This window comes from Mya arenaria, chromosome 9, assembly GCF_026914265.1.
Source record: "Mya arenaria isolate MELC-2E11 chromosome 9, ASM2691426v1".
NCBI lineage: Eukaryota > Metazoa > Mollusca > Bivalvia > Myida > Myidae > Mya > Mya arenaria.
In genome coordinates, this window is record NC_069130.1 from 66,120,311 (window position 1) to 66,139,994 (window position 19,684).

At 36.4% G+C, this 19,684-nt stretch overlaps 1 long non-coding RNA gene across 1 annotated transcript; it reads right to left on the reverse strand.

Annotated features, from left to right (window-relative positions):
* Window positions 1-15,729: 15,729 nt before the first annotated feature.
* LOC128246627 (uncharacterized) lies at window positions 15,730-18,076 on the reverse strand. The gene is made up of 3 exons (XR_008263300.1): window positions 17,988-18,076; window positions 16,756-16,855; window positions 15,730-15,781 (listed from the first exon to the last, which is right to left on the reverse strand). It is a non-coding gene; the product is annotated as an uncharacterized LOC128246627 (long non-coding RNA).
* Between the last annotated feature and the right edge of the window lie 1,608 nt (window positions 18,077-19,684).

Below are 19,684 nucleotides of genomic sequence, written 5' to 3' on the forward strand. Positions count from 1 at the left end.
GTATCTATGACTTGCCGGCGTCAACGTTGCCTAACGGATGCAACTTTTTCGCTTAAGATATAAATGGCGCGAAAATGCCGTGAAATGGGCCGCCCCACGTCCCCACAAATGGTGATTACGTGTTTACGTCGATAACGTACGGTTCTCTGGTGGTCCTCACGTGCGTCCCCGGGTACACACTGTCTTCCGGTACGGCCACGTGTCTCAGCACGGGCATATGGAGCTCCCAGGGATCATTCACACCCATCCGTAAGTCCCGTCATCAAACTCTTCTTTACAGATATGAGAATAACGTCTGTAATTACTTGTACATTTGCTTGAAATAACCTTCAGCCATTACCATAATCCAATTTGTGTTAAGAACCTTATAGTTTATACAATGTAGGGTAATTTACATACATGTATTTAAAAGACTGTCCCGTGCTGGTGGCTCCAAGTAACGGTGTTACATGTACTCCTCCACGGAGCTTGGTTCCATGGCAACGCTCACCTGTAACCAGGATTACACGCCCTCCGAGTTCCAGTTCTCGTGCACTACATCCGGTCTGTTGAGCTCCAATCCCGTCTGCCTCCCGGATTGTAAGTTGATCAATCATGACCATGTTTAGGAAAAAAGGAAACTAATGGGGCGAGATAGTATTCAAGTGTAAAGTTTTAGTTAAGTTTAGATCATTAGTAAATATTAAATTCTTTCAGCTGATTTTGACCAAAGCTTATAAAACCACACTCTATTCAGTTTCCTTAATATAAGCTAGTTATGTTTCTATTTTGACTGGCAATGAGAAAGTACCCCCTGTTGGGGCTCGAGCCCAAAACTTGTTGGGAGAGAGTCATATCCCTTAACCCCTAGGCCTAAACTACTCGCCCTTTAAACATTTTGATACCCACTCGAGGTGTCAGTAATTTTTAGACAATCCAATACGGGGAAATTAGTGATAGGACACGCTCTATCAAGTATACGAGCTCAATCATGATTTATATCAGCGTATGGACAGCTTACAATGTCAAGGTCAGCAAAATAGTTTTCATCACGTGGAGCATATACCGTTTGCAATGTAGCTTGCAGAATAAAGCACCTATCTTTAGCAAATGCTAGTATAATCTAACATTAGCAAAGGAACCTTAAACACTTTCTCTAAAATGCAGCTGCTTTTTCAGTGAACATCTTATAAGTCTTATGCATTAGAATTTAAATACATCTTAATTTATTTTTCTGACTTAAGTATTTCCCTGCATGGTCATATGGTGTTATGACTTAAGTTAAATTTTAACTGCTTCATTTCTATTGATTTAATTGAATATACACACCTTTGTAATGAAAACACTTTTGTTTTAATTGAACTATGATTTCATTGAGGAAATCCACTTAATTAAAGAAATGACTAAATATTACTACACTTTCATATATAGATAACGTATTTGAATTTGCAACTGCCTTATACCTTAAACTAATCTGCTTAGACATTGAAAATAAGAAAATACGGCGTGGCTTAATCACAATTTTTTCATAAACCATGCAATTGTTTTATACTAAACTGATTAAATAGGACTTTATGACCATAGAAAAGTATTCAACTCACGGCGTAGTTTAGTCGACGGCTTCATTGTTTAACACACCTTGCAACTACTTTACACTACACCGCTTTTCTGGAAAAGTATACAACTCACGGCGTAGCTTGGTCAACAGCATTTATTATAAACTCTCCAACTTCTTCATACTAAACTGCTTTCATAGAACTTTATAACCATAGACGAGTATACGATTCATGGCATAGTTTGATCACAGCTTCATTTCGAACTGCTTTATATTATCGAACTGTTTTACTAGCACTTTATTACCCTAAAAATCATTGAACTCACGGCGTAGTTTAGTCAACAGCTTCATCTAAACCTCTTTTACTGCTTTATTCTAAACTGCGTTCATATAACTTTATAACCATAGAAGAATATGCATGGCGGGTTTGATCCACAGCTTCAGTTTTAAACTAACCAACTGCTTTAAACTACAACGCTTTTCTTAAACTTTATAACCATAGAAAAGTATGCAATTCACGGTGTAGTTTAATCACCTAACCTTTCCAATACAAAGCATGCACCGGCACACATTACCCCAAAGTGCCCAGATCCGGACAAAAGTCCCAACTTCAGACCCTTTCGCTTCTTACCTCATACTTCGCCCTTCGCCTCTTACCTCGTACTTCGCCTTCGCCTTCTTACCTCGTACTTTCGCCCCTTCGCCTTCTTACGTCGTACTTCGCCTTCTTACCTCGTACTTTCGCGCCTTCGCCTTCGTGTTTTCGCTATTCGCCTATATGAATTTCGTATGCACAGTGCTTTAGAATTATTCAGCCTGGCCTGGCTGATCATTATATTAATGCATGTTCATATAAACAATAAGACTGGCACTCGCTTCTCACAAAGGCGTCCCGGAGTTCGATTCCCGGCTTAGGAACAAATCAAACCGGACATGTGTGTTTCTGTGATTAATATAATGTTTCAATTACTTGTTTTTTTAATCGTTGTAAAATAAATCAGTTCGGTTGAATAAAGTTTAATAAACGTATAGAACATGTTGTGTTGGTTTATACTAATGTATTTTTAGCTCGATTGTGACGAAAGCTGATAGCTTATAGAATCACTCTCGAGTCCGTTTCCTGGGCAGTAACCAGTACTGTGTCCTTTTTGAGAGGCTATGAGAAAGTACCCCTGCTGGGGATCGAACCCACAACCTCTTGGGTGAGAGGAGGACACCTATACCACTAGACCACTCTCACCGTCGTGAGGGTGTTGTGTTACAAAGAGATATAAAGTATATTACGTCACGTTGAATAAATTTACTTTTATAACTACAAACTAAAATAGTGCTGTATAAATGTTTAGGGTCATCATTTCAACGTGCATAATTTCGCAAATTTCCCTGGATTTTTTTTATCTCAGAAAAAGAAAGATATGTGTTCAAGTTATTGTGAAATGAATAAGGACTTTAAGTACAACATAGTCAATTTTAAGTAAAAGATAAATTAAAGGATATTTTCTTGCTTTTCGTATTGTTTTACTGTTCGTGGTTAACGTTTAGTCATCCACCAATGTGCTACTGAACCATTGAGTGAACAAAGTAGCTATACACTGTTTGAGAGAAAACAATAACACACAGCAACGCTAGTAGTCTTCGCCGTTTTCCCTTTACGTCTTAAATTGCGCCTTCGTGTAGTGACGAAGACATAACATAACACGATGGTCCTAACTTAACACCGTAACATAACACGATGGTCCTAACGTAACATCGTAACATAACACGATGGTCCTAACGTAACACCGTAACATAACACGATAGTCCTAACGGAACACCGTAACATAACACGATGGTCCTAACGGAACACCGTAACATAACACGATGGTCCTAACGTAACACCGTAACATAACACGATGGTCCTAACGTAACACCGTAACATAACACGATGGTCCTAACGTTACACCGTAACATAACACGATGGTCCTCACGGAACACCGTAACATAACACGATGGTCCTAACGTAACACCGTAACATAACAAGATGGCAGTGTCGTATTAAGGTAATTACTTATTTTTATACCGAAAATGGGGGTTTGAATAAATAACTATTATTAATGTTTAGCTTCGCCAAGTTTGTATCCACCTTGTCAAGGGCGGGTCAATGTATGGGTGTTTGAGGGGCGTAACTTGGGTGCACAACTTGAACCGTGCTGCCCCTAACACTGAGGGAGAACGGACACCGGATATAGCTCAAAAAGGGATAAATCGGTAAGCATTTAATTTTGACTCATGGTTGGTTTTGTTTTCATTTTTTGTATTTTATGGTGATATATTTCAAAATCGAAGAGTTTCGAATAGCTTGATCCTGTGCAATATACGACTATGATGGAAATGTGTCTCCTCTTTTGTATAATAGTGTAACGGTCCGCTGTATGCGGTGGATGTGCGTTCATAGTATAACTTTCCGTTACATAAGGAAGTACGTATGTTTATCTTAATATCTTCAGATATGTTGTTATCTTATGTACTTAAAATGGTTTTAATCAACATTTTAGTGACAAACAATGATTCAGACGCCTGTGCTAATGTCCGGTTGTTAAAAATGCGGTACTCTGAAATTACAAGAGCAGTGGAAGAACACATTTTATCATAATTTCCAAATCTGACATAAGTACAGCAGCCAATTGTATAAAAGTGGATAAGTCCTAACCAGCGGTTATCTTTTGGTTATCTCCCTGGTTTGGTCAAGTTATCCGAAAACCGATTGTATTAAAATTAGGGATGCAAACGGATATTCGAATATTCGATCGAACGTTTGATATTCGAATGTCAAAATCGGTATTCGAATATTCGATGTTTTTTTTATAAAAAAAATAAACCGTTTTTGCCTTCACCTGTGTTGTTGTATTTAATCGCTGGTCTTGTTTTTACAACGATTGATCCCTAATGCCAGAGGTGTGAACGTGATGACTACATACACGCGTCATATAAGGGACACATCGCCAGGGACTATAAGCAGTACCCGTAATTTTACAAAAACTGGCTATTAGACAAGTAACATTAAACAAGTTTCAATTATTTTTCAGTAAATTTTAATGACCATACAAATAAAGGATATATAGGATCAGCTACCAAAGTGGTGTCATCGCTACCAATTAAGCTCAAATCGCCATAATGATATGAATTACATGTGCTAGGTATGTGTTCTAAACTGTTATCCATCTTTCATTATAATTTTCGTGCTTTGAAATGTAACTGTATAGAATAGCGTTTTATGACATTGTTGTACAATGGATTCTCGTCCACGTTTTATATGAGTCAAACTTCAGGGTTATTTAGTATCATTATGGAACTAATTCCCGAATAGGTTTGGATTTTCCATAGTTATGCGCGTCCTACAGAACGACCTTCCGTTGGTGCATCACGACATTCAACAGGGAAGTTACGATTATCGCATTGTTTACAAATATGAATGGTTTTGAATTGAAATAAATTTTGGATTTTGTTTGTTCAGAATATTTTGTTGGATTTATTTTCTGTAAAGGGGGATTTCATAGGATATTTTTTGGAAAAATCAGCGTCCGTCGCTTGTGCCGGCTATAAGTGTAGCCAATGTTTATAGTTTACTAAAACTTCTGAAATATTCATTTTGGTAATCGAATATTCGATCGAAAGAATTATCGAAAAACAATTTTGCCATTCGTTTGCATCCCTAATTGAAATTAAGTTATCCTAACCAGAGCGTGATTCGGCTAACTTTTGGACAAAATTTAACCGAGCTCTGGGAGTATGGTTAACTGACTTATCCAAAACAAAGATGGCGGACCAGACATAAAAAAGCTCGATTCCCAACTTATTTCGACGATTTTACAGACACATGGACACTGCCTAACTTTAACCGCAGGACAACTTTAACCAGCGGTTAAATCTAACCAACTTTATACAATTGGCTGCAGATGTTTAAATACACATGGATTCACTATTGTTATTAAGAAAAAAAATAAGCATATTATAATGCTATTTTATGTGAGTTTTAAATCTGCCGAGTTCTTGCTCGTTCATGAAAATTGCAGAACTGACTGCGAGCGATTCTTTTCGAGCAGGTTAGAACCCAGAAACAGAGGAGAGCCATGGCTTGACATGTCTAAGTGTCCTTTGCAAGCATGTTATACTTCATCTGCATAATTCTTAATTTGTTACAGGAAAAAAATATTACCACGCAGGTTTTCTGTCAATGCCTGGATTCGAACGCGTTAGTGGCCTTACTCAGCATGATCCGAAATAAAACAAGATTGTTCAATCCATCATTCAAAAGGTCTTGTAACGCACCTTTCAATTGTTACCGCGGCCCCCACGCCCGGAGAATAGCGGGGACCTTTCGGTCCAATCCACCCCGGCTAAAATCCCCGTCCTGCGGGGACGAACTGATGGTAAAATCCCCGCCAAATGCACCAAAAGTACCTTAGGTTAGGCCCATTTCCTGCTATATTTTGCGCAGAGACAAAACCACCGCATTCACCCGGCACTGTGGGGCCACTTTACAGGTAAAAACACGGCCCATTTCCCGGGCTATCCCCGGTATACCTCCGCATCTGGGGGCCCGTGGTTACAATTGAATGGTACATACAAGTCCTAGCACTTGCAACATATTTGGATTTTTTTATCGGTGGGCGGTTAAGGTAAAAACGATAGAATGGCACTTTGAGATTTGATGATCGTAGCAAAATCCAAATTTAGTTTATCTGAACGTATCAAGAGACATCCGCGAAACGGCTCTTTTCATATGTTCCGCCTTTCTCGCAATGTATTTAAATAGACACTCTTATTCAAAATCAATACCTACACATGTATACCAAACATCAAATTTAACTGATAAACCTTTTACTTCTAACTAAATAATGCATTTTTGAAAAATATCATTTACTGATAACAAGATTCGTAACTGTTCAACTAAACATATATAAAAGCAAAAAAACGCATGAAATATTAAATCATTGGTGAATGCTATAAGATTTACTGTGGTCAACTACTGTCTCATAAGTTAAAAATACCGTGTTATGCCAATTTCTTTCATATAAAACACGGTATCCTTAAACAACCCATTGTTTGCGACAATATTTCATCCTTATTGGAATACTTAAACAATATTATAAGTTATGGTTAATCTTATTTGGGAGTAAGAGTGCGTCTTCAAAGATGTCTTATTGCGGTTCGTTTTTTTTAACAGTTAAAGCAGACTAGAACTTAACAGTCAATGTATATATTCCTTTTATATTTACATTGCCCATTAAAATATACCATCATTTATTGAGCTGAACCCCGTTGGATCGGCTACCAGACAAATCGGCCCCTAGTTGAAACGGTTACTGCTATGTGTTAAATATCAAATCCATTGACTAAAACTGTATCAAGCACCTATCGCCCTAAATGGCACTAACATTTCTCTATAACTCCTCGCACGTGACCTCATGCGAGTCATATGAGTCCCACTTATCCATCTGGCGTCAATGTCTGTATGTCTCTACACTGAAGGCCAAGGGCTGCCATAAGTTGATGAGTAAGCTTCACCATCTTCGATTCCCGCAACAACAGGCTCAGTAAAACGTAGAAGTGGAGTTCTACTGACCGGCGGAAAAGTTTAAACCGCGATGCCAGCCTGAAATTACATAGTCGTAATACAATTTAAACTAAAACATGCCAATGAATGATTTCAAGTTCGAACAAAAAATAAAGTTACATGGACTTTATTTTATTTTATTGAATGCTAAAACCGAAAGTGATATGGGCGAAAGGGTGAATAAATGTTAACAACAATCGTCTTGTATTTACCTTCGGTGTCATTGTTGGTTTTAATGGTCTGCGGTAGACGAACCACTCAATGGTGTTCCAGAGGGGGCTCTCCATTCACTGGTCCTGAACGTATGTGGTAAGTTTGTCATCTGGGTAGAACCCGCATCTGCTCGGTCTTAAGTTTCATAAATGCATGCCCAATGTGCTGTCCTGGTAGGAATGGAAGCGCCAACAGCTTCCTGATGAGCTTGTGGGCTCCCTCTCGTCGCTCGTATTGCCTTCAGCCCCAGGTGCTGGAAGTGGCACAGTACGGGCTGAAATCAGTTGAATACCTATACACATACATTGACACAGTACTATGACACCAGCTTCTGCCGCTTCAGATTGAAGCCATTGTCGACGACCTCGTACTCCACCTCGTCAACGACGCAGCAGGACGGCATAGACTCTCCTATCGACCTACTTTTACGTTATTTTATTTGGCATGTAAGTATACAAGATTAATTTTGCATAAAAATGCCATTCATTATGATACAAATTATACAACGCACATGTTTGTCTTAACATGAAATTTACCTTTCATGGCATAAAGTTGTGTCAACAGGTCTGTCTCTGGGAACATCAAATAGCTGCTTGCGACTGTCGTTGAGGCTGGGACCTACGATGTAGGTTGCATCTAGAGCAGATACCTCAGTTAAAGTCTCAACAATGAAAGATTCCGCAGTGGCGAATTGCGAACCATCTGTAGTTGTTGATTCGGGGCGACTAGGTGTCGATGCAGAACTTCCAGTGTTGCAGTCCAGTACGAACTTCACACACAGAACATAGCGTACTGGTGACTGAAAATAAATAATAAAGGAATACGAACACATATATTCTGTTCAAAATCTGTTTGATTCGTTTAAGATTCACATTTACTCCCAAATATGATTTACCGTATTGTTTTAAAAAAATGATATGTCGACAACGTACTAATTTATACTAATAATATAAATGCCTAAAGTGACGTTATTTTAGTTTATACTTACATCGATAGGTACCAACCCTTCCCTCGTTCCAGTAGCACTACAGGGCTTGCAGACGAACTGTTCATTAGGTTACTATTTCCTTGCTTTGAAGTAATCTTCTCTGGATTTAAGATGGAGAATAATTAATGCAAAACGAAATCCGATAGTTACAAAATGTTGTAAGACGGACTGTCTTATGGCGAATGGTCACATTCCTCACAGGTGACATGCGTTTAATCTAAAAAAACATTAGTTATGGGAAAACTCGCGGTTACATACATAGCCATCAGGAAAGTGTTATACATTTTTATACGTTTTTGGGAGTCTACAGAACATAAAGTTAACACCTTCCTGTATCGCAGACTCGGTGCTGCCATCGGTCACATACATGGCAGGTGACAGCATGTTGCACCTACCTGTATCGCAGACTCGTGTGCTGCCATCGGTCACACACATGGCAGGTGACGGCATGTTGCACCTACCTGTATCGCAGACTCGTTGCTGCCATCAGTCACACACATGGCAGGTGACGGCATGTTGCACCTACCTGTATCGCAGACTCGTTGCTGCCATCAGTCACACACATGGCAGGTGACGGCATGTTGCACCTACCTGTATCGCAGACTCGTTGCTGCCATCAGTCACACACATGGCAGGTGACGGCATGTTGCACCTACCTGTATCGCAGACTCGGTGCTGTCATCGGTCACACACATGGCAGGTGACGCATGTTGCACCTATCTGTATCGCAGACTCGGTGCTGCCATCGGTCACACACACATGGCAGGTGACGACATGTTGCACCTACCTGTATCGCAGACTCGGTGCTGCCATCGGTCACACACATGGCAGGTGACGACATGTTGCACCTACCTGTATCGCAGACTCGGTGCTGCCATCGGTCACACACATGGCAGGTGACGGCATGTGCACCTACCTGTATCGCAGACTCGGTGCTGCCATCGGTCACACACATGGCAGGTGCTGGTCACAAACATTAAATGCTACGTATAGGTGATCTCAGAATGGTGGACAGCACAAACACTTGCCAAATGCCCATGGAAGATTTATTTTCTGTCAATGACATGAATTCCTTTTGAAAAATGTCACGTACAAGAGTTTGAGTCAGATGCATTTCAGGAAAACAGTAATCAGAGTATTACGCATATTGGAATGACGAATTCTTTGTACTTATTACTCATTATTTTCAGACACCTTTACAAGATTTTCATTGTTTAAGTAGTAGCTCTCTTTTTCCAACAACTCCTTGATGATTCTGGTCCTAATTTCTTCTGGCCTGTCTGGATTTCCAAAGGCATAAACACTTCCGCATGAGGGCAAACAGTTCCCGTTTGTGTTTACTTCTACAGCGTATAAGTCTTCAACATAATCTGGCATTTTCAAGTCATCTGGAATATCCACGACAGATTCAATGTCAACTTCAAGTTTGGTTTGGTACACATTAATTTCATCAGCTTTAACTGATACTTCTATTTCTGGAATAGTTTGCAGATGGTGTTTTATTTCGTCAAATGTTTGACACAGGTTTAAATTTTGCAGGACATTTTTATAATTAATGACATCTTGTCCTCTTTACTTTGGTCGTACTTTTTCAGTGTTGCACAGTTTTCTTTTTCTTTGAGTAGAAGAAAGTTCTGGTTGTTGACTTCTTATTCATTGTTGTTTGTGTTTTAATGTTGACCTGCACTTTTATCTGCTGTATTGTGCATATTCAGATTTTTCACTTTTGAATTGTTTTCTGTACAGTTCTTCTGCTTTCTCCTGCTCTTGTGTGAGCTTTCACTGTTTGAATTCTTAGTGTTTGTATATATCTTACACCTTTTGTCAATATTTGCCTTTTATCCATCTTTTGCAATTGCAGTGTTTGATTAAGCACATTTCTTTTTACATGCATCATCTATAATAATGGCTTTTACATATTCATGACCTATATGCTCACTGTCAATTTTACAAAGGCAACTTAGGTGTTTGTAGGTTATTTGACCTTCCTTGAAGTCACAAATGACTTGATGGAAATTTAAGGTGCCCGATACCGGTTTCAAAACAATATTGATCAGCAGAGTCCTTTTTTCTTCGATCCATTCTTCTTTCACTAGATACATTTTGACATTAAAATCCTCTGAAAGTGTAGTAAAAACAATTGCTGCAGAGATTATGTCGCCTCCATATTTGAGGACATTGTCCGCCCGCCTTTTGACAGCTCCACCTATTGCATCAGGAACGCCCTTGCCATGGCCTGCTTCAAAGAAGGACCACTTTATGTCATCAAAGCCAAATTCTTTTCCTTTGACTGAAGCGAGAAAGAAATTCCCCTTTTGTCTTTATTGAGTGACAGGTCCATCACTTAAAATTTCAAGTTTTACTATTTTGGGAAATTTCGTTTTTATCTCTGTAAGAATGTGTTTTAAATATGCCCATACAGCTTCACGCCCATGCACTAGTAAATCACTGTACAAAACGTATATTGTGGTTGATCTTTCACAATAGCTACACCTGTATGTAAATTAATTTGCCTTTTTGAAGCTCCGAAATGAATACTTTGGACATCTGCAGTATATCCACACACATAATTCTCCGAAAAGTCTACATGTAATAAGCATTCATCTTCCACTATTTCATTCTTCTTTTCGGCAAAATACTGATATTGATTGTAAGTTCAAAAGATATGTTTTGAGCATCTTTTTAACTGATCCACAAACTTCGACCGATTCATTGACGTTTCCATTTTTCATTTCTTTCTCAGTTATGTGTATGGCCTTTTCGGTACCATCTTTACCCTTCTTTATTGTTCTCACTTCCCGTTTAGTATTCCACTCAAACCATTGGACATCATCACCTAAAACATCTTTGTTTACATCCATTGATCTTTCTTTGCAAGTTTTACATTCCCCGTACATACAATCCTTTTCATTCGTACTGCATATTATTTTACCAAGGCATGTATTAAGATCAGCACTTTTAATAGAACTTACTCTCTTTAATGGCACTGCCATTAGCTTAGTAGTGTTACACCCTACACATACATGTGTTTCGATCACTATGTCGAGGAAAAACAACAAAGAAAGGTCTGAGTCTACAGAATACACTTTAACTAATTTTTGTCTTTGCTTCGGACGAAAAATTCTTATGTAATGTTTTAATATCAAATAGCAAAACTATTTTTTGTTTCCTTATCGTTTTTAGTGTTTTTGTCTTATCTTTCAAGCGCGAGTTGTCATTTCTGATGTAGAAGGCATGCACTTTGCCACTTATTCTTTAAGTGAGTTTTTGTTGTTTGACTTTATTCTTCTTGAGGCAGTGATATCCAATTGATTTATACGTTTCAGTTTTCAGGTGGTACTTATTTCGAGTTGCATCTTTTGCCTTTGTCTGTATGATTTTGATTCCTCTCGTCGTTGTTTCTTCCTTTGCTGTTCTTTTTGTCTACTACTTATGTGTATTTCAGCAGATTCATGTTCCGGTGAGGATGGGGGATATGGATGCTGTTTAGTATATCCTTGACCTCTTTTTCTCTTGATCTGTCTGTTCTCTTCTGAGATTTCCATTTCTTTCTAATAGTCCGCTTTTCTCTTTCTGATAGTTCCTTAATAGGCTTTATCTTTTCACTGTTGCAATCCCTTTGGTATCTATCTTGGCCTTTCTGTAGGTACTTCTTTCTTTTATCGGGATCAACATTTCGCTGAGCCCGAAAAGGTCGCTGTCGTTCAGAATTTGACAACGCCATTGTCTGGAAAATATGATAACTTGTTATTTGCAAGTCTAACAATTTGTCCTTGCAATAATTAAATTGTCCATTAAGTGTTAAAAATGTGCACTTCAATTTACGATCAGAAAGTAGATTAAACACTATCATATCTTTAAATGCATTTTAGTAGCAACAATTGATATAAATAAATTATTATATTATAATTACTTTCACCTTATATATTGAACCTAGTCAAAGCGTCATTCTCAAACAAGTACATCTGGAAACGTGTCTGCAAAATAGCTGTCTACAACAACGAAGTGAATGCATGGAAAGCGAGAATGGACACAAGCTCTGACTTTGATCTGTTTAAACAGATCCATCCGCGTCTGTGCCTATCAAGAGTGTGATCCGTCGCGAGAGCTCGTCCCGACAGCCTCTCCCTCATGAAGCTGCTAGCATGTCTTTGTTCCCAGCGTCCCCCAGACCAGCCGATTGATTTCCGTTTATGCCATCGACAATGCAGCCATGAGCTCGAGCACTTGATGTTCGAGTGTTGCTCAAATAACAATAGCTATTCGCGACTTTTATTCCTGGAGGCGATTAAAAGTTTGAGTGGACCGATGTATGACTTATTTAGTACGATATCGAGACAGTCCTTCATTATATACACACTTGGCAAAGTATGTAACCCTAATAATATGCGGTTGAGTCTTTGTTTCTTGCTAAGTGAAATGTTAATATGTGCATATTTTAGATAAAATGTAAATTTTAGAAGAAAGAGAGAAAATGGCCCGATTGTTCAGAAAGTCGCTAGAAATTAGCGATTCGTCAAACTAACAATCGCTACATTTCTTATTTATCGCTTGCTAACAAATTGTTAAAATTCCGATTGTTCAGACTATTGTTATCGCTATCGCTAACTAATAATCGTTAAACTATTTAACGATATCGCTAGGAAATTTAGAGATATCGCTAAATTTTAAGCGACAAATGTATAATGGGGTTGACCCATAATGCATTTGCTTTTTCCCACAATGCATTTAAATGCATAAAGTATTACCCACAATGCATTGAAAAAAACACATAATGGCTGCCCAAGCAGACAACACTTTGTCATTGTCAGAAAAAAAATAAGAAAAGAGGTTGCAACTTTACTGCATATGAGAGGGAAATTCTCATAACTGAATATGAAAAAGTAAGGACAAATTAAATAACGCAAAGGTATCACAAGATGCGAAACAAAAGATGTGGGACTGTATTGGTAATGCTATTTCACTTGCTGGAGTTGGGATAAGAACAGGAAAAAATGTGAGAAACAAATTTCACAACTTGAACCGGGTTGCAAATCAACAGAAATGCAACAAAGAAAGCATTTGAAGGGAACAGGGGGTGGACCACCATCGGAAAAACCGCCCGAGGAGGTGTTCCGCCTTATTAACATCAATAAGGCAGACCCAGGGTTCAGTGGGATTTCTTGTGGGCTAGAAACCACCATTGCAGCAGAGAAGGGTACAAGACTTTTTAATTCATTGTTTATTTATAGATTTATTCATCAAGTACTACTTAATTCATTAAGTATCATGTCTATTTACAGATAAATTTCTACACTATCAAATGCTTAGAAAATATTTTCGCCTGCTAAAAAGATTCACAAATGAACTTGACATGTTCTAAAAATAGAAAATGGAATTCCTACCTCTATTTTGTTTCCATGTGGAGTGTGAATATGACAAATCCTTGAATAATGAAAAGATGTCATGATAATTTACCATAGTCAATTGTCCATGACATAAGTTCAGACCTTTGCAAATACATGCTACGTGTCGCAGCTTCAAATATTATCCAGTAAAGCGATTTTTTTCTTCCAGCGCTTGCAAACTTCTGTCATGATTCATGTGCCACTTGATTGTAGAATGGTTTAACCGGTTTATGTTATTAAAATTCGAATGTCACAAACTTTTAATACGATAAAATAATTATTAAATCACAAACAGTTGTAAACAAATAAAAGTGATACATGTTAAGAATATCTTTTGCAAGCATTTATATCATTTTGTTTAGATCTATTAATTTATTCATTTAAAATGCTAATCAAGCATTTCTATATTTCATGATAGTGCCTTCCCTTGATATTTGAGGTCACCATAACCCATTGTTTAAATAAAATCCAAATTTTGAGACGGTTATTAGTATTGAACTGCTTCGATACAGCACATTAAATGCAATAGGTTTTATTTTATCCTTTCAATTCAACTTTATTTCATCTATCATCGATGTAACTTTAAAAAATAAACATAACATATATTTTCAGAATTAAAGGTCGATGAGCTGCCAAATGGTGATGTGGTTATTCAAGTCATACCAGAATCAGATGTATGTTTATTTTATTCAATGGTAAATTATCATGTTGATATAATGTATACATTTATGAATTAAATACCTTAATTTTTAGCAATTAAAATTGAATTATATATCAATAATTGATCATTAAAGAGAGAACATGTAATCACACCCTATTCTTAAATAGTACACTTCAACGTATGCCTTGTATATTTACAGTCAGAAGCAGAGAGACGTGCACTGTTCGATTTGGACGTAAGAAATTATATGCTATGTGTATTAATTCTATATCTTAATTTGTTTTCTCATATCAGACGATAGAATTAGACAAAGGAAGCCAGTCCACCGGCAAGGAATTCCCAAATAGAATGCAATCCTCAAATTGTTAACTTTAAAATGGAAAACTAACTTATTTGAACTCTGGAATGAAATATGTAGCTGTATATTTATGCAACAAGACGTGAATAGAATAAAAACATTGTATTTATCGCATTGAATGTTTTCGTCTAGATATGAAGATGATGCTACCTTCAATAACCTGGGTTTCAAATACAAGCTGAATAAGCAATAGATGGGTAACACTGCAAATGTTGTTTTATTTAGTTATTAGATACAATAATGTTAAATTTTAATTAATGTTTTTTTTTCAATTAACATGGTATCCTTGCAGAATACCTCTCCAGGAAAAGGTGCAGACAGCTCAACTGGAATGGTTCGAAGGACAAAACAAAAATGTTGAACTGGAGATGGAGCTTTTGATGGAAGAGATCGCAACGTCTAGGAAGAAAAGGAAGCTGTTTAAAGCTTTGCAGACAGAGTTTAAGGGGAAGGATGACATGGACATAATTCCATTAGTTTGTGACAAATAGGGTAAGTGGATCAGTTAACAGAAATGCATAGAACACGTAACATAAACTTGTTACATCAAAACAACAACATAGCATCAGCTGCATGCTTCCTTCCAATAGGAAATGTTCCTATCCAAAGTAGGCAATATGCGCAATATGGTCACGGATGGCAAATCCATTTTCACCACCAACATAGGCTATAAGTGGAAGTTCATCCACATCGCCGTCATCAACGTCAGGTTCACCAAACAACATGGCAATGTTATGCAAAACTGCGCAAGCGACACTCTCTCGACATGCTTGAGCGGGTGTCTTCCTTACCTAGAGTATAGTATATAAACAAATTGAATAACTTAACATATATAGGCAAAGCTTATACCTAGCTATATATATATATATATATATATATATATATATATATATATATATATATATATATATATATTATGCACTCTTTTCAGATACAGACTCAGTTAAAACAGATATGTATATATATAAATACTGAATGTTTAATAAACATTACCTGTAAAAGTGTCATGACTTGCACCCATATCTGTTTTAACTGAGTCTGTATCTGAAAAGAGTGCATAAAATCAAAGCTTCACATACAAATTAGCTTCATGTAATAAAGAAATATATAATGATGCTATGAAGACAAACATGCACTTATAATAAACTAGAGGCCTATGTTCTACTGGCTGGGTTTGTGTGGTCAACATCACTGTTTTCGAAAAGAACCAACTCCTTATGGATTCTGAATACTCATTTTTTTCATACTATCAAGGCCCATAATCTTATCATTTCAAGGTTTTTCGAAAGGAACCAAGCTCTAATGGATATCCAAATACTGTACAAGTTTCATCAAGATACAATCAAAACTGAAGACTGTACCTTGTTAACCAGCAATTGTTTACTGACACACTGATTTTTATACTATCAAGGCCCATAATCTAGGCATGCATGGGCGGATCTGGCTGGTTTTCAAAAGGAACCAAGCTCTTATGGATATGTAGATACTGTTCAAGTTTCATCGAGATACAATCAAAGCTGAAGGCTGTATCATGTTAACGAGCAACTGCTTACTGACACACTGATTTTTTATACTATCAAGGCCCATAATCTAGGCATGCATGGGCGGATCTGGCTGGTTTTCAAAAGGAACCGAGCTCTTATGGATATGTAGATACTGTACAAGTTTCATCAAGATACAATCAAAACTGAAGGCTGCATCCTGTTAACGAGGAATTGTTTACAGATGCACGGAGGCACATACTACGTACACACTACCATCGCATAAGACAAAATGACTAAACAATATACCAGTCCATTAGTTGAATAATTAAATTTTATGATTTGTAATGTTCAGTCAACATTTAATGTATTGCACAAGCTCATGGTTGTTTAACATGTTAAACTTGTTAGGAATTAAATATCCAGTTAATAAACATATTATTCTTTGGGTTTAATTGCTGTAACGTTTGTTATTCAAATTAAATGACGCAACATGTTTAAATGGTCAATTCAGCCCATTTCTAAATTTACCATTACCTGGTATGTTTGAATTGTGTTGACCAGGTGGATGAGGTTAATGGAGCAATGGATGATAAAGCGGCTGACTGCGAGTGCTGACATCTCTAGGCTTCAGGAACTGATTCAGAAAATTAATTGAAATTAATTATTCTTGTATATTTATGTTTTTTTCCCATTAATGATTTAAAAAAAAACATAATGTCATTGCTTTTAAAGTATAAGCATGACAGCAAAAACAAATACTATAAATAAGCATATATATGAGAGACTGTCCAAATTTCATTAATCTGCACATTTGTAGAATTCATCATGAAAACTGGGCACATAATATTTGTTCTTTCTGAAGTTATTATGTGTGGAGTTAACTGTATTACAAAAATTGTAATCAGATTTTGACTAGATTATGTACTGAACACATATGCCATGTAATAAAATAAAACTATGCCCTACATTCCTGTTTCAGTTCTTGTTTGGAGCACACCCAATATCAATGCAAAAGCTGCATCGCACATTTTTGTTCAAGATACATGTTTACAAGCGGCGCCATGTATAAGGCATTTTGAATAAAAAAAAAATCCTTTTGTAAGTAAATGATTGAACACATGAATGAAATGACATACAGAATTATCATATCAACATTACAACAAGTTTATAATACTACTTGTTTTCCTACCACAGATTCTTCATGTTCTTTATGAAAAATAAATTAAGAAAGTAGTGTTCATACATTTTGAATTTTTAATCCAGTGTTCTTTCTTACAATGAATGTAGTCAAATTATGTAGTGTTGAAGTATGTAGTTGCATTGAAAACATGAGAAAACTAATGGGACATAAATCATTCAAAAAACTGTGTGCCTATGACAATCCTTTAAAAGAAAGACGTTTGGAAGAAATTTATATACATAGAAAAAACATGATTATTTCATTTATAGTACCGGTAATTCTTTTGCAAGGCCCAGAATCACGCAATGCATATCATTTGGTAAACAACACATTTTTCAGGCATGTGGGAAAAGGCTGTGACCTGAACTTTTGTTTTTAAACTAATATACGATACATTTAAGGAGGTTGCAATTATAAGTAACTTCTACTTCAATGAAATCGGCTCGGGTTCATATAAATCAGAAGAAGAAAGATACAGAAATCGAAATGTTATATACTTAATACTCTGTGTACAGCACTGATGATGATTGAATAACTGGTTATATACAAAACATTCCATATAATTTACATTGCATCAGGGACCCACCATCATCTTCAGTTTAAGGGGTTTCATGCGCTGCAGATCCTTGACATGTGCAAGCTGCTATTGCCCTTCTCTCCATTTCTATCTCATTGCCTGCAGGCTGAATTTTTTTAGTCTGCTTAGCACATCATAGCCGCTTGGCAGAAGGTGGAATGAATTAATATTAACTTCAGTTATTATTATATGCAGTTATGACAGTAAACTATCCAATGTTCTTCTATTACTTTTGATGAAAGGTTCTCTTCAAAGGACAAAAATGATAATCACAATTCTAATTGAAAAATATTTGCAAGTCATTACATGTATGTGTACCTTTTATTCTCACAACAAGAAGTCTGCACAGTTCAAACATTTATACGTTCTTAATGTTGTTACTTGGGATGCCTCCTAGGATGGCTCAAGGCACCTGCAGAGAAACAATACTTGTCAGATAGAATATGCATTCAAAGATAAAACATTGGTTTATACATTGTTTTATCTCACTATTTGGAACAAATATAATACCATAGTTTTATGATAAACATTAGGTTTATCTTTAAAGTTCTTCCAACATATATATTTATCCATATAAAGCACATAAACAAGGCAACCTGAAACTTAAGGATTTGATAAGAAATCCTCAAGTTTGTAAGCAGACAAAGTTAATTTGGCAATATTTCGACACATTGGTTTGAGTCTCATTGTCAATTACTGAAATAAACAAATGTATGGAATAAAAATACTCTGTCAATCAGACAACAGGTGGGATTTTTCTTGTTGCTTGTGAAAAAATACAAAGTACTTAATCTGTTGTTTAATGAAATACCTTCTTTTTCATCAGAGGATTGATAATTATAAATCTAAGACAAGGTTAAACATTGCATTATCACTAGTGTACGAGAATGATGAAATATATGCTATATTTCAAGCAACTCCAGTTATACCCCATCCCCTAAAGATCAGCCAGAGTTATATACTAGTACCTCTTCTTGACTTTAAGCTGAGAACAGTCATTAACTTTTTTTTCCTTTTCTTCTTTATGCAACAAAGTTGGTATCAGTAGTTTAAAATAAAATTAAGTGGACATTACACATCATTACAAAATATTTGAATTAGCTTGACACATCTACTCTAGCTGTTAAATAGATACATGTGGTTTACTTGTAACATTTTTGCTACCAGTAATAATCAAATATATTATCAGCTTTGACAGGTTATAATTTTCACCTACTGTAAAACCATTTTCAATTTTGTGTGGTATGAATCTCATTCATAATCCCTTGTATTTCCCACGTTTTTACAAATGCATCTAAATCCCATCGGAAAACATCCTCTTGTATACATTGATCGTATACTGAGGGCAATATACCAGTACTATTTTGCAAATATGTTGGTCAGTCAATAAAAGTTGATTTGCACTACATCTGAGTGCAATTATTGTTTGTATCAGAATTTTAGGTTTTTATTTTTGTCTTCTTTGATCCAACAATCTGATCAATTCATCAAAAAATAAAAAAATAAAGATTGAATTAATGCAAGCCATTTAAGTTCAAATTCTATGGAGATTAATTCTGTTACTACTATATATTTTAATGTTTAAAGTAACACTGTTATTCAAAATCAATACAAACGCATGTATAAACAAAAATAAATTCTAAGTGATAAAACTTTATCTTCTTCCTAAATAATGCATTTATGGTGAGTGCTAAAGATTAACTGTG